This window comes from Heterodontus francisci, chromosome 15, assembly GCF_036365525.1.
Source record: "Heterodontus francisci isolate sHetFra1 chromosome 15, sHetFra1.hap1, whole genome shotgun sequence".
Classification (NCBI taxonomy): domain Eukaryota; kingdom Metazoa; phylum Chordata; class Chondrichthyes; order Heterodontiformes; family Heterodontidae; genus Heterodontus; species Heterodontus francisci.
This window is the reverse complement of record NC_090385.1, coordinates 95497593-95512050: the sequence shown is the minus strand read 5'-3', so window position 1 is coordinate 95512050 and position 14458 is coordinate 95497593. Positions and strand designations below refer to the sequence as shown.

Below are 14458 nucleotides of genomic sequence, written 5' to 3'. Positions count from 1 at the left end.
TGCAGATGGTGTGACCATGGGCCTCTTGTTTTCCACGTCCATCCCCATCCTCACTCCCTCATCCCAACCCTCCCCTTCTGCATTTTTGCTTTCAGATACCCAAGAACTGCCCCCTGGCCAGCCAGTGCAGCCTAATCATGAAGGATAGAGCTGCAGCAGACCTCTGATGAAAGAGCATCACCACTTGATCTGACACTCGCAGCCATCAGCTCAGATACTGGCACTGTGCATAACTTCGAGGGTAGCATAGATACACGATCAGTAAAGAGTGAATCACCAGGCACAAGTGAGCTCCAGCAAGGCTGAGAGAAAGGACAGTGTGTGTGCCAGCTTAGCAGAGGGTGAGATCACAGATGGGCTCTGCTACAGGGGACTCAAATGAGGATTTTGATGGGATGCCCTACAGGAGAAGCTGATGAGCATGCATGCCCAGATGCTTGCTGCATTGGCAAGTCTGCAGACCGCTTGTTGTCGCTGCCAATGAGCATGGAGGAGACCTGACCCTATTTCACACAGGTCTTCACATAGAGCTTGGAGCCCATCCTTTCCAGTGTGCAAGTGGTGGACAGCTCCATCACAGCACCTGCTGACCCATCCTTGGTGCAGTGTCTGGTGGCTGAGCTCTCAGCTCCCACTGCAGCATAGGCAAAAATGACGCAAATTCTCAGTGCTGCAGTGGGAGCTCAGACTGAAGTCATGAGATTCCTGCTTGCTACCATGCAGGCTCAGACTGCTGTTATCATAGCTGTGGATTTCAGTACTCAAAGGGCTTGGAGGTTCTCAGAGCAGTACAGTAATCTGTCCTCCCAACAGATTATCAGGATTGCTGAGGGTCTGCCCTAGGACAGTATCAGTGGTTCCATGGTGATTGAACCTGCTGTCCTCTGTCAAGATGACAGCATTCATGCCCCCATCACAGCCATTCTGCCAGTGCTCCTGTTGTTGATCCTCAGGCAGCCAGCCCAGCCATCTGCCACCCATGTTGAGGTTGTGCAGTCTGAACACAGGCCTTCTAGGCTTGAAGTTGCTTGAGGGAATTTTGCAAAGTCCACCTGCAGTCTCCTCAGTGAAAGTCAGCAGCTTTCCACCTGCCGTGCTACAGCCATTGGGCTAACACTGTGAAAGAACACGAGGACAGGCAACGGCACCTTCAAGACAGACACCAAGGGAATGCACAAGGGTGAATAGTTCATTTTATTTCTATAATTCAATGTGTTATTGGATATTGTAGGAAGTTTTTGCTGGCGGCTTTTATTGCAAGATTTTGGCCAAGAGGACGCTGTGATTTCTGAATGCCAAAGGGATGAAGGGATATGGGGAGAAAGCGGGAACAGGGTACTGAATTAGACGATCAGCCATGATCTTTTTTGAATGGCGGAGCAGGCCCGAAGTGCTGAATAGCCTACTCCTGCTCCTATTTTCTATGTTTCTATGTGATCACAGATGGTTGGGAAGGTGGGAAATATCGGAGCAATGGTGGTGAAGGGAGAACATCCAAAGGGAACCAGAGTCTTGGTAACTGCTCACAGACAGCAAGTCTGGACTGAGGGATCCCGAATACTTCCTCCCTTCTCTCTCCACTTCCTCCTCCTACTCCTCCTCTTCCTCCTTCTCCTCATCCCTTTACTTCTCCTCCTGAGGTGGCCTCCATCTGCCTGGTAGCATTGGCTGCACCCTCAAAATAGTGATGTTTGGGAGGAAGGAACAGAGCACCATGAACTTGTACACATGCTCTGGTGAGTATTGTAGGGCTCCCACCGAGCGCTGCAGGCAGCAGAACTGTTGCTTCAGTACACTGATGATGTGCTGCAGGACATTCCTGGTGGCACCATAGCTCTCGTTGTAGGCCTATTGTCTTTGTGTGGTTGGGTGATAGAGGGGAGTCATCAGCTGTGTTCAGGGGATCCCTCTTAACAACATAATAGGAGCAGGAGTAGACCATGTGGCCCCTCAAGATTGCTCTGCCATTCAGTACGATCATGGCTGATCTTCTACCTCAACTCCACCTTCCTGCCCACTCCTCGTATCCATTGATTTCCTGAGATATCAAAACTCTACCAATTTCAATGATGGAGCTTTCACAACTCTCTGGGGTAGACAATTCCAAAGATTCACAACCCTCTGAGTAAAGACATTTCTCCTCATTTCAGTCCTAAAATGATCTACCTCTTAACCTGAGGCTCTGCTCCCATGTTCTCGATTCCTCAACCAGAGGAAACAGCCTCTGTGTCTACCCTGTCAAGTTCCTTCAGAATCTTGTCTGTTTCAATGGGATCATGTCTCATTTTTCTGAACTACATTGAGTTTAGGTACAATTTCCTCAGCCTCTCATCACAGGACAACTCTCTCATCCCAGGAACCAATCTAATGAACCTTTGCTGTACTGCCTCCAATGCAAGTTTATCCTTTCTTAAATATGGAGACCAAAACTGCACACAGTACTCCAGGTGTGATCTCACCAAAGCCTGTAAAATTGCAGGAAAACATCCTTATTCTTGTACTCCAATCCCCTTGCAATGAAGGCCAACATGCCATTTGCCTTCCTAATTGCTTGATGTGCCTGGAACCATAGAATGCTTCCAACGCAGAAGGAGGCTATTCGGCCCATCATATCTGAGCTCGCTCTCTGGAAGAATAACTCAGCTCGTCTCAATTTCTCACCTTTTCCCTGTCGACCTGCAAATCTTTTCTCTTTAGATAATTATCCAATTCCCTCTTGAAAGTCATGATTCAATCTGTCTCTCCCTCACACTCTCAGGCAGTGCATTCCAGATTCTAACCACTTGCTGCAGAAGGAAGTTTTCTTCATGTCATCTCTGGTCCTTTTGCCAATTACTTTAAATCGCGGTCCTCAACCCTTCCGACAATGGGAATAGTTTCTCCCTATCTACTCTGTCCAGACCCCTCATGACTTATCAAATCAAATCTCCTCTCAGCCTTCTCGTCTCTAAGGAGAACAGTCCCAGCTCCAGCTTCACCTATCTACCCATGTAACTGAAGTCTCTCATCCCTGGAATCATTCTTGTAAATCTCTTCTACACTCTCTCTGATGTCTTCACATCCTTCCTGATGTTTGGTGCCCAGAATTTGACACAATACTCCAGTTGCAGCTGAATACCATCTCCTGGGAAACTCCACTATATACCTTCCTCCATTCATCAGGTTTGTAACTATTCTTTGCAACTCTTAATCTAATACTCACCTTCCCTTCCCTGGTAAGACACAAATGGATCTGTCTTGCAGAGTTTTTTTTCACTGGGATGTACTTTTGATGAACATTGTTTCCTCAAATGGTTCCCACTGTATATTTACCGCTGCACCTTTTAGTCTATTTACCCAAACAACCTTAACCAGCTCTCCTCACACCTATGTAATTGGCTTTCTTTAAGTTTAAGATTTTTGTTTGGGACCGGAGTATGTCAATTTCAAACTTAATAAAGAATTGTATTGTATTATGGTGATTTTTTTCCCATAGGATCTTTTATTGTGAGATTACTAATTAAAGCTGCCTCATTGAACATTACTAGATCTAAGATAGCTTTATCCCTAATTGGTTCCATCACATATTTTCCAAGAAACTGTCCTCAAAGCATTTGACAAACTGATCTTCCAGACTATCTTTAACAGTTTGATTCATCCACTCTATATTAAGATTAAAGTCTTCCAAACTGCCACCTTCTAGATCTGCGTGGTGACTCGATTATGGTGAGAATGGCAGACTGCCGCTGGATGTAGACATTGTGATTGCTGCCATTCACTGACATAATGGTTGCACAGCAACTACACATTCAGGGAGTCGATCCCTTTGCATTTGTTGTGCTTCTTCCCATTGACATGTGGGACACACAGAGTCACGTGTATGCAGTTGATGCCTCCCTGAGAATCATTGGGAATTCCTTACCCTGGCAAAGTCACAGGTCTGCTAATCCTGCTTCTCTCCAGTTAGAGAGAAAATGATAAACTCTGCTTTCCTTGCATACATGGCCTCCGCCACCTCTCGGACGCAGCAATGGAAGGCGAACTGCGATATGTTTACAATGTTGTCTGCTCCCACCTAAATGATCTGGTCTTGTACAAGTTGTGAATGATAGTGAGCTTGATGGCCAAGTTTGCTGAAGAGGCCATTTGACATCATGATCTACCTACTGTAAAAGCACCGAGCGCATACACAGCACGCCCACGTTAGCATCCTCCCCATATGGGGTGCCATGTGGACCATACCGGATGTGGCCAAAGTGCTGTGCCAGGCATTTTGAGGGCCTCTGGCCTCGTAGCACCACTTCCAACAGAGCTATGAAGCTGAAGTTTGTAGCATAAATGGATTCATTGCATCTGTCTTCATTAGAGGAGGAGATGCTGCTCATGTAGCCGCAAAGGAGGAGGAAGTAGTGATATTGAATCAGATACAAATAGATAGAGGAGATAAAGTGGTTACATGGTCCAGATGGGATGCATCCTAGGTTACTGAAGGAAGCAAGGGTGGAAATTGCAGACGTTCTGGTCACAATCATCCAATCTTTCTTCATGATGGAATTGGTACTGGAAGACTGGAAGATTGCAAATATTACACTACTGTTTAAAAATGGAGAGAAGGATAAACACAGCAGCTACAAGCCAGTGAGTCTGAAGTCGGTGGTGGGGAAACTTTTAGGGCCAATAAGCCAGGACAAAATTATTTGGCATTTGGATAACTATAGCCTCATAAATGAAAGTCAGTATGGGTTTGTTAAAGGCAATTCACATTTGAGTAACTTGATATAGTTGACTGATGAAGTAACACAAATGGTAGTGCAGTTGATGTGTGTATGCACTTTCAGAAAAGTGTTTGACAACATAACATATAACATACTTGTTAACAGAATTAAAGCCAAGTGGATTAAAGGGACAGTGGGACTGTGAATACAAAAAGGACGGAACGCAGAAAATGGTGAATGGTTGTTTTTCAAACTGGATATATAGTGCTGGGCCTGGATCCAAGGCCTCTGCTTACCGACAGTGGCCATCGTTCCTGGTGGTGCTGCCGTTACTGCTGAACTGCCAGACCTGTGATTGGCCAGCAGCTCTTGGTGTTAGGATAAATGTATTAAAAGGGACACTGGAAGATCGCTCTGCGGGGGGGTTGCACGAAAAAGCCAAAGCAGGGGCCCCTCACCCTCCATAAAATGCAGCCCTGTGAGCCATTCTGCTCCTCCATATTTCCTTGCTTCTACATTTAGAAAATACTCTGATCTATCTTGCTTAGGTGTAAAGTGGATCACGTCCTATATACCCACTTTGTATTCCATCTGCCACAGCTTTGCTCATTTCTTTAGCCTGCCAATGCCCCTTCACAAATTTTTGCTTCCATTAACTCAATTTCCTGTGCCACATAACTTTGTGTTGTCAACAAACTTGGATTTCGGCTCCCTATCCCTGCATCTAAGTCATGTATAAATATAATAAAAGCTGAGGTCACAGGACAGATCCCTGTGGGAAACTATTTAAAAAGGGAGGGAGAAAGAAAACAGGGAACTACAGATCTGTTAGCCTTACATCAGTAGTAGGAAAAATGCTAGAATCTGTTCTAAAGGATGTGATAAATGGACACTTGGATAATTATGATCTGATTGGGCATAGTCAACATGGATTTATGAATGGGAAATTCATGTTTGACGAACCTGTTGGAGTTTTTTGAGGATGTTACGAACAGAATTGATAAAGAGGAGTTGGTGGACGTGGTATACTTGGATTTTCAGAAGGCTTTTGATAAAGTCTCCCACAGGAGATCGGTTAGCAAAAGTGAAGCACATGGGATAGGAGATAATATTCTAGCATGGATTAAGGATTGGTTAATAGGCAGAAAGCAGAGAGTAGGAATAAACAGGTAATTCTCGCATTGGCAGGCTGTGATGAGTGGGGTACCTCAAGGATCAGTGCTTGGGCCCCAGCTGGTCACAATATATATCAATGCTTTGGATGTGGGGATCAAATGTAAAATTTCCAAGTTCGCGGATGACACAAAACTAGGTGGGAAAGTGTGCTGTGAGGAAGATGCAAAGCGGCTTCAAGGGGATTTGGACAGACTTAGTGAGTGGACAAGAACATGGCAGATGAATATAATATGGAAAAATGTGAGGTTATTCACTTTGGTAGGAGGAGCAGATGTGCAGAGTATTTCTTAAATGGTAAGAGAAGAGAAAGTATAGATGTACAAAGGGACCTGGGTGTCCTTATCAGTAAGTCATTGAAAGCTAACATGTGGGTGCAGCTAGCAATTCAGAAGGCTTTTAGCCTTTATCACAAGAGGATCTAAGTACAGGAGTAGCGAAGTCTTGCTTCAATTGTATAGAACCTTGGTTAGACCGTACCTGGAGTGCAGTTTTTGTCCCCTTACCTTAGGAAGGATATTCTTGCCATTGAAGGAGTGCAACGAAGATTCGCCAGACTTGTTCCCGGGTTGGTGGGACTGACCTATGACAAGAAATTGGGGAAACTAAGACCGTATTCTCTAGAGTTTCGAAGAATGAGAAGTGATATCATTGAAACCTACAAAATACTGAAAGGGCTAGACAAGGTAGATGCAGCTAAGATGTTTCCCCTGGTTGGGGTGTCTCGAAGCAGGGGACACCATTTCAAAATAAGGGGGAAGCCACTTAGGACTGAAATGAGGAGAAATTTCTTTACTCAAAGGATTGTGAATCTTTGGAATTCTCTACCCCAGAGGGCTGTGGAAGCTCAGTCATTGAGTATGTTTAAAGCAGAGATTGACAGATTTTTAAATACCAATGACATAAAGGGACATGGGGATATTGTGGGAAAAAGACATTGAAGTGGATGATCAGCCATGATCGTACAGAATTGTAGAGCAGGGTCGATGGGCTGAATGTCTTTCCTATGTTCCTATGACACCACTTGTCACATCCTGCCAATTTGAGCACATACCCATTATCTGTACTCTCTGGGTTGAATTCTACACCACCCCAGCGGGTCGGATAGTGGTGTGGGAGGCTCTGGTGAAATTTATGGCGGTTGGGTGGCGGGGGCGAGTTGACGCCCACCCGAGGCCAATCAAGGCCTTTAGGTGGCCACTTAACGGCCACTTAAGGGTCCTCGCCCGCCTCCACAGGTATTTTACCCGTGGCCAGCAATTGCTGCCGGCCCTTGCGCGCCCCCCCCACCCCCACCCCAGGGTGGGGGCGGAGGGAGGGCATGGCAATCAGGCACAGGGTGCCCGATTGAGGGCCAACCCCGCCTCCCAACCCACCCCTGTGACTCAAGACGCCCCCTCCTCCCCCACAAACGACCACTCCAGCCTCACCAGGGAAGGACCGATCCACCTGGTGAGGCAAGCCCAACTTACCTCGTCCCCAGGCTCCATAGCATCGGCTGAGCTGCAGTCCCAGCGGTGGCCAACACTCCCAGTTGTGCTGCTGGGACTAAGAGCTGCCGGCCCACTGATTGGCCGGCAACTCACTGAGGCGGGACTTCCTCACTCAAGCGGGTGGAAGTCCTGGTTTGGGACAATTAAAGCCCGGGAACCCGTAAAATGCGGGACGGATCCCCGGGCTAGGCGGAAGCTGGTATACCACCAACTTTTACATTGGTGGCGAATTCCCATCCGCCGAAGGTAAAATCCAGCCTGCTGTCTCCTACTTCCTAGCCAATTCCCTACCTATGTCAATAGTTGCCTCCAATTCCATGTGCTCTCATTTTTGTTAATGATACAACCGTATCAAATACCTTCAGGAAGTCCATATACAAAACATCCATAGACTATCCCTTATCTACCACAATAGTTAACTCCTCAAAAAAATCAAATGGTTCGTTCGGCATGACTTATCCTTTACAAATCCAATTATGCTTTCTCTCATTAGTTCATGTTTATTCATGTGTACAGTCACTCTGTCCCGAATAACAGATTATTCCATTAACTTCTCCATAATAGACATTGGATTAATGGGCCTATAATTTCCTAGTTTATCTTTTTTACCCACCTTATATAATGGAGTGGCATTGGTATCTTCTGTGATGGAAAGCACTAGGTCCTCAAAATCTGTCTATTTTACGTCTCATTATTTTCTCCATTATCATCTTTTGTTACCTATATTAAACAGAGTAAGTTCCTCCACTTGATTTATTTTTGTTTTTCCTCATATTTTTGCTATGTTATCCTGTATCATGAAGATCTGTAAAACGTTAATATTTAGTAAATCAGTCATTTCCTGATTTTCAATTATAATGTCATTAATGAACAATGAATGTACAAATTGCAGCAACTTTGTGAAACTCACAGGGAAGTGAAGCACGAGATGCCATTTTCATGAAGCTAATGGTGGAATGATGATAACCAGCAGCAACTTGTGATGATTCGCAATTCATGGGGTATCTCCATCTCGCTACAAGTTGCTGGCTGATTTGTACATTAATAACATCGTATGTTGTTCAGTCACCATTATTTTTACAATAAAATCTGGCTCCATGCTTTCCATTTCCACTCAGCTTGCCCTCTCTGTGTCCACATCAGGTGCTACTTCCCTGAAATATTGAGGAGGAAACACGAGAGTCTTCACATCCCATTGCTTCCCTCACAGTCTGACTCAGTGAAGATGTGAAAAAACTCCACTAGGTATTTTCCAGCTTCCTGCATCTGTTCTCACTCTGATTAAGGATGATTACTCACACCAGTCTTGTATGTTATCTGATAGTAAATAAAGTGCCTCCACTCACACTCTCTACTTTCCCCTGAAAGGTGAAAAACTAACACAACAAAGATAAAGAAGTGTCATCGGGGGAGGAGTCACAAGCCTCTGATCTCTCTCCCTTTCTGAGGACGAAGTTTTGGAACCACTGGACAGTCACACGGAGCAAGCAGCGAGAGACAGAGCAGTAGGATGGAAGGTGCCATCTCCAGGTTGGTCAAGAAACTCCTCGTATTGTAACTGTTCAGTTCCTTCTGCTACAGTACAACCTGTCATTGCAAGATATTAACATTGCTCAATTTCATCACTTGTAATGAGAGTGTACTGGCAATTCTGCAGTTCGTGTCCATCTCATAACGTTTCATCCTCTTCATCCCTTCAGCCTCAAGAACCAAGCCCTCAGTTTCAGCCTCTTTCAACCCTCACTTTAGAAATCTCATCAGTGCATCTGAGCCTTGCAATTACCAAATGAGAGACACCCGCTTGGTAGAGCTTAGTCAAACTGAGGGCAGACTATATGGTGATGCACTGAGGACAAGTGGTGAGGAGAAACTTGGGGAGGTAGATGAGGGGCAGCACTGCTTTCCAGGGGGAGAGGAGATACCCCTCCTCAGCTGTCATAGTTCAGGACCCAGATCTAACGGATCCATCAGTGGCGCAGTGGTTAGCACCGCAGCCTCACAGCTGCAGTGACCCGGGTTCAATTCTGGGTGCTGCCTGTGTGGAGTTTGCAAGTTCTTCCTGTGTCTGCGTGGGTTTTCGTCGGGTGCTCCGGTTTCCTCCCACAGCCAAAGACTTGCAAGTTGATAGGTTAATTGGCCATTATAAATTGCCCCTAATGTAGGTAGGTGGTAGCGGAATGTGGGGACAGGTGGGGATGTGGTAGGAGTATGGGATTAGTGTAGGATTAGTATAAATGGGTGGTTGATGGTCGGCACAGACTCGGTGGGCCGAAGGGCCTGTTTCAGTGCTGTATCTCTAAATAAAAAATAAAATATAAATAAAGGAAGGGAGGTTACCTTCACGCAAACACAACTTAACTGGTTATTCATCTCATTGTACATTGTGGGACCTTGCTGTACATAAATTAACTTTCAGATTCAGCTACATAACAGCAATGATTACACTTTATCTGTAATTAGATGTGAAGGGTGTGGGGAAGTGATAATGTGCTGTATATATGTGATTTCTTTTAGCCTGGTGTAAAATATCATGTAAAATGTTTCCTTTCAGAGAGCAGATGGATCAGCCTTCAAACCCTTCATTCTTCACTCAGGAAGAGCTCACCAAACTGAAATCTGATTGTGAGAGGGATGGACTGGTGGCAGTTACACCACTGATACAGAAGAAGGTCAATGAGCTGGACAATACCGAGCTTAGCATTGCAGTGACAGGAGAATCAAACGCAGGGAAATCCACCTTCATCAATGCTATGAGAGGGCTGAAGAGTGGTGATGAGGGAGCAGCTGAAGTTGGGATCACAACAACCACAATGAAACCAACTGGATACAGACATCCATACCTGCCTAATGTTTGTTTCTGGGATCTGCCAGGAATTGGAACGACAAAATTCCCAGCAAATAAATACCTGAGGGAAATGAAATTTGAAAGATATGATTTCTTCATCATTATCTCACACCACCGATTCACAGAGAATAATGTAAAACTGGCCACAGAGATTAAACGGTTGGGGAAGAATTTCTACTTTGTTCGATCTCGAATTGATAATGATCTCGATTCAATGAGAAAGGAAGGGATTAAATTTAATGAAGAAGAAGAACTGAGAAAGATCAGGAATGACTGTGTCAGCAAGTTGCAGGAAGCAGGGATCCCAACACCCACTGTTTTCCTGATTTCGAGCTTTCATCTGAATCTGTATGATTTTAATCTGTTAAATAAAGCTCTTGAAGATGATCTTTCGAATTTAAGGAAAAATACTGGCCCTGCAAAACCAGGTTTGGAGTTTGTAGAGATGAAAAGAAGAGTTAAGGAAATGATTCTGGATGTTGGCAACGCTTTCCGGAGCAGTGGAAGCAGTGCCAGTTCCTGATCGGTCCTTCAGTTATGACATTGGGCATTGGACATTGCAGCAATAACACATTTTCATAAATGTCTGCGTCTGGACGATGTCTCTTTTCAAAGACTGTTCAACATGGCAGGGAAACCTGTGGGAGATCTGAAAGCAGTGGTGAAAACTCCCCTGCTGGGTGAAGTGAATGCAGCATTTGTGAGAATTTTTTAGGGTTACGCTTTTGTTGCCATTTCAATAATTGAGCTCGTCATCGACATCATACCAGTTGTCGTTTCCATCTTTGAAGCAGGATCATCATTTCTTATGACCTACAAACTGCTGAGTGGTGCACTGGATGATCTTACAGAGAATGCACAGAGAGTGGTGAAGGCTGTATTCGAGACCTGTGAAAATGCCCCACACCAAACATCAATCTAGTGAGTCAATGCTGGAGCTGATATATTAAAGGAGTCTAACCCTGAACATTGCAGGAATTCTATTCTCCAATATTCCTTTTTTGCTGAATTCATTCCTGGAAATATTCCTCATCCATTTCAGGGAAGGGTTTTTTATGGTAAGGTGTTTGGTGAAAGGGTTTGCCTGGGTGTAATATGAGGAGAGAAATCAAGGGGTGGGAATTTTGAAAGAGCCCACTCAATTTCACACACACACTGCACTCCGGCGATTCCCTTCATTTAAACACAATAACAAGGAAATCCTTCCTCTTCCTGGAGTCATCGAATCATACAGCACAGGATGTGGACATTTAGCCTGTAGCTAGAAATGTATTTGTTTTCTTCAAGTGATTGTGATGGATTCAATTCCCATGTCCAGCCCCTTCTCTGTGATGTTCCTGTTTGATTCATAGTAAGAATATCATTTCTGAAATGGACGACCCTGGGTTTACAGTTGAGGAAAATGCACTGATTTTGTGGATTTTATTCTTGAATTGTCAGTAATTTTTACATTGTTCCTTTTCCCATCCTTGTGACATTCGCACCAAATTTTATACCATTGAGGTGACTAAGTTAACAGTGCAGTCGATCCTCATATAAATCACCCCTCATATTGATGATGCTTCATTCAAATCATTTGTTATACAAACCACTCATCATATCGACCTCCCCTCAGACAGGCCCCCTCATCTGGACCTCCCATCTTATTGACCACCCATCCTATAGACCACCCTCATATTGACCACTCTCAGATAGACTACCCTTATACAGACCAAGCCACATCCAGCCCCTCTTCCGAAGTTTCACTCTTACCTAACAATTGTGACGACACTTCAGAGTTTTTTAGTTGATTGTAAAGTGTTTTGACACATTCGGCTCAGCAGTATCTGTAAACATATCTCAGCTGCTCAATCTTACCCAGTCTGACAGTGGGGGCCTACAGGGCAGAAAGCTTTCTCATGCTGAAATCAGGGTGAAGAGGAAATGTGCCTGAAACTCTGTTACTTTTCTTATTCCCTCGAAATGGTAGTGGGGCAGAAATCTGTTGACTATAATCATTCAACTGAGAGATGTGAAGTATTTTGAATATTGCTGGGAAAGGCTATGAATTGCACTGTTTCTGTCAGTACTGTTTGCTACTAAGCAGCATTGGTGCTTGGTCATCAGTGATTGACTTTAGAGGAGCAGATCTTGGAGATGGTAATGGGGGATGTATGAGAGGTTGGGGGTTGCACCACAGTGACGACAGATTACCTCCAACAAATGGTGGACAACAACACACATTTCAACTCCATTGAGGAGCAATGCCTTATGAGGTTCTGACTGGCCATAGACACTGTGATGCTGTGACGGAGCTCTGCGCCATCCTGTGTCTTACAGGGGCAGTCACCAATGACAACCACCTTACCAACAGAAGGGAGAGTAACAAAAGCAGCCAGTACTTTGCAGACATTCAATGGGAGCATCACCTTCATTATGTGGCCAACTGATTGATCAGGAAACTGACTGAAGCTCAGTGTCAGAATAATGGCCGACACATCAGCTCCAGCTGGCTGGGAAGAGGGAGAGGAAAATGATCTGTCAGAAGCAACAGAAAAAGATCAGTTACTGTGGGAGGAGAGGTGTGGGAATGTGTTACATCAACTCACTGGAACCTTGTGTAATGCAAAATCAGTGATATGAACAATAGATTGATGTTACTGATGTGATATATTGTACTTTTATTCTATACTATGCATTACTGTGATTCTGACAGATCAATTGAACTTAATTAACATATATCCAGAAGTATCAGTTCTTGTTAATCAGGAAATGTTCTACGTTAAAGGCGCTACATAAATGCAAACATTTTGCTGCATTAATTGTGAACTTATGTTTATCTGTTATTATCAGGACTGATTGTAATCTGACCAAGTGAAACTGATGAACAATGTAATTATACCACAATATATTCTAAATATAAATGCAGTGTTGTTTGCCCTGGAGAAATGTATTATATGTCACTGCTTTGTAAAATCGGTGTTGTGGGACATAGTGAATCGGATTCGACAGTGCAAACATTGCTGTAAGGCAATACTGTGTCAACTCAGGCAGGTAATATCCACACACCAGCAATGGATGCAATAAATGCCCAGAACCTCACCTTGCAGATTGTGCTGAGTATTTATTTATCATTAATTACATTGAAGCAGGAATGCAGGGTAGGACATCCAGAGAGAGTGTTGGAAGAACTGAACAGGAAAGTAAAGGGGAAGGTGAGCTGGACATTGTTACTCTAGAGATGTTTGTAACTTTAAGACCTGGTGTAGCTGTGGCACTGATTGGAAGGTATCTGAAAACAATGTTTGAAAATCTAGACATTCTTGTTGCCATGCTGGGTTGGCAGCTCATTCCTCAATTAAAATCATAGAATCATTGAATTCAACAGCACAGAAGGAGGACATTCAGCCCATCAGATGAAACAGATTGGCAAAGGTAGCCTGGATGATGAGCTAATAGAGTGTTTTCAGGACAGTTTCTTGGAGCAGCAGGTTCTAGAGCCAACCAGAGAGCAGGCTATACTAGATCTGGTACTGTGCAATTAGACAGGATTATTAATGACCTCATAGTGAAGGCGCCCCTAGGTAACAGTGATCATAATATGGTGAATTTCACATTCAGTTTGAGGGAGAGAAGGGCAAATTTAAGACTAGTGATTTTCAACTTAAATAAGGGTAATTATGAGGGCATGAAGGCAGAGCTGGCTAAAATATACTGGCAAGTTAGTTTAAGGGATAGGTCAGTAGAGCTGCATTAGCAGACATTTAAGGACATACTTCAGAAGACTCAGAAAAGTTACATGCCAGTGAGAAAGAAAGACTCTAGGGGAAGGACCCACCATCTGTGGCTAACTAAAGAAGTTAAAGATAGTGTCAAATTGAAAGAGAAAACATATAATTCCACAAAGATGATTGGCAGGTCAGAAGATTGGGCAGAATATAAAGAACAGCAAAGAATTCCTATAGAGGGAGAAAATACAGTACAAGAGAAAGATAGCTAGAAATATAAAAACAGACAGTAAAAGTTTCTACAGGTATTTAAAAAGGAAAGTGTCAGTAAAGTGAGTGTTGTTCCTCCAGAGAGTGAGTCAGGGGAATTGATAATGGAAAATAAAGAGTTCACGGTGAATTCAACGGATATTTTGCATCTGTCTTCACTGTAGAGGATACAAATAACATCCTAGAAATAATTGTGAATCAGGAAGTGAAAGGGAGGGAGGAATTTAAAACAATTACAATCACCAAGGAAAGGGTACTGAAAAAATGATTAGAGCT

At 44.0% G+C, this 14458-nt stretch overlaps 1 pseudogene; it reads left to right on the top strand.

Annotated features, from left to right (window-relative positions):
- On the top strand, positions 1 to 13286 carry LOC137377803 (interferon-inducible GTPase 5-like; annotated as a pseudogene).
- The last annotated feature ends 1172 nt before the right edge of the window (positions 13287 to 14458 follow it).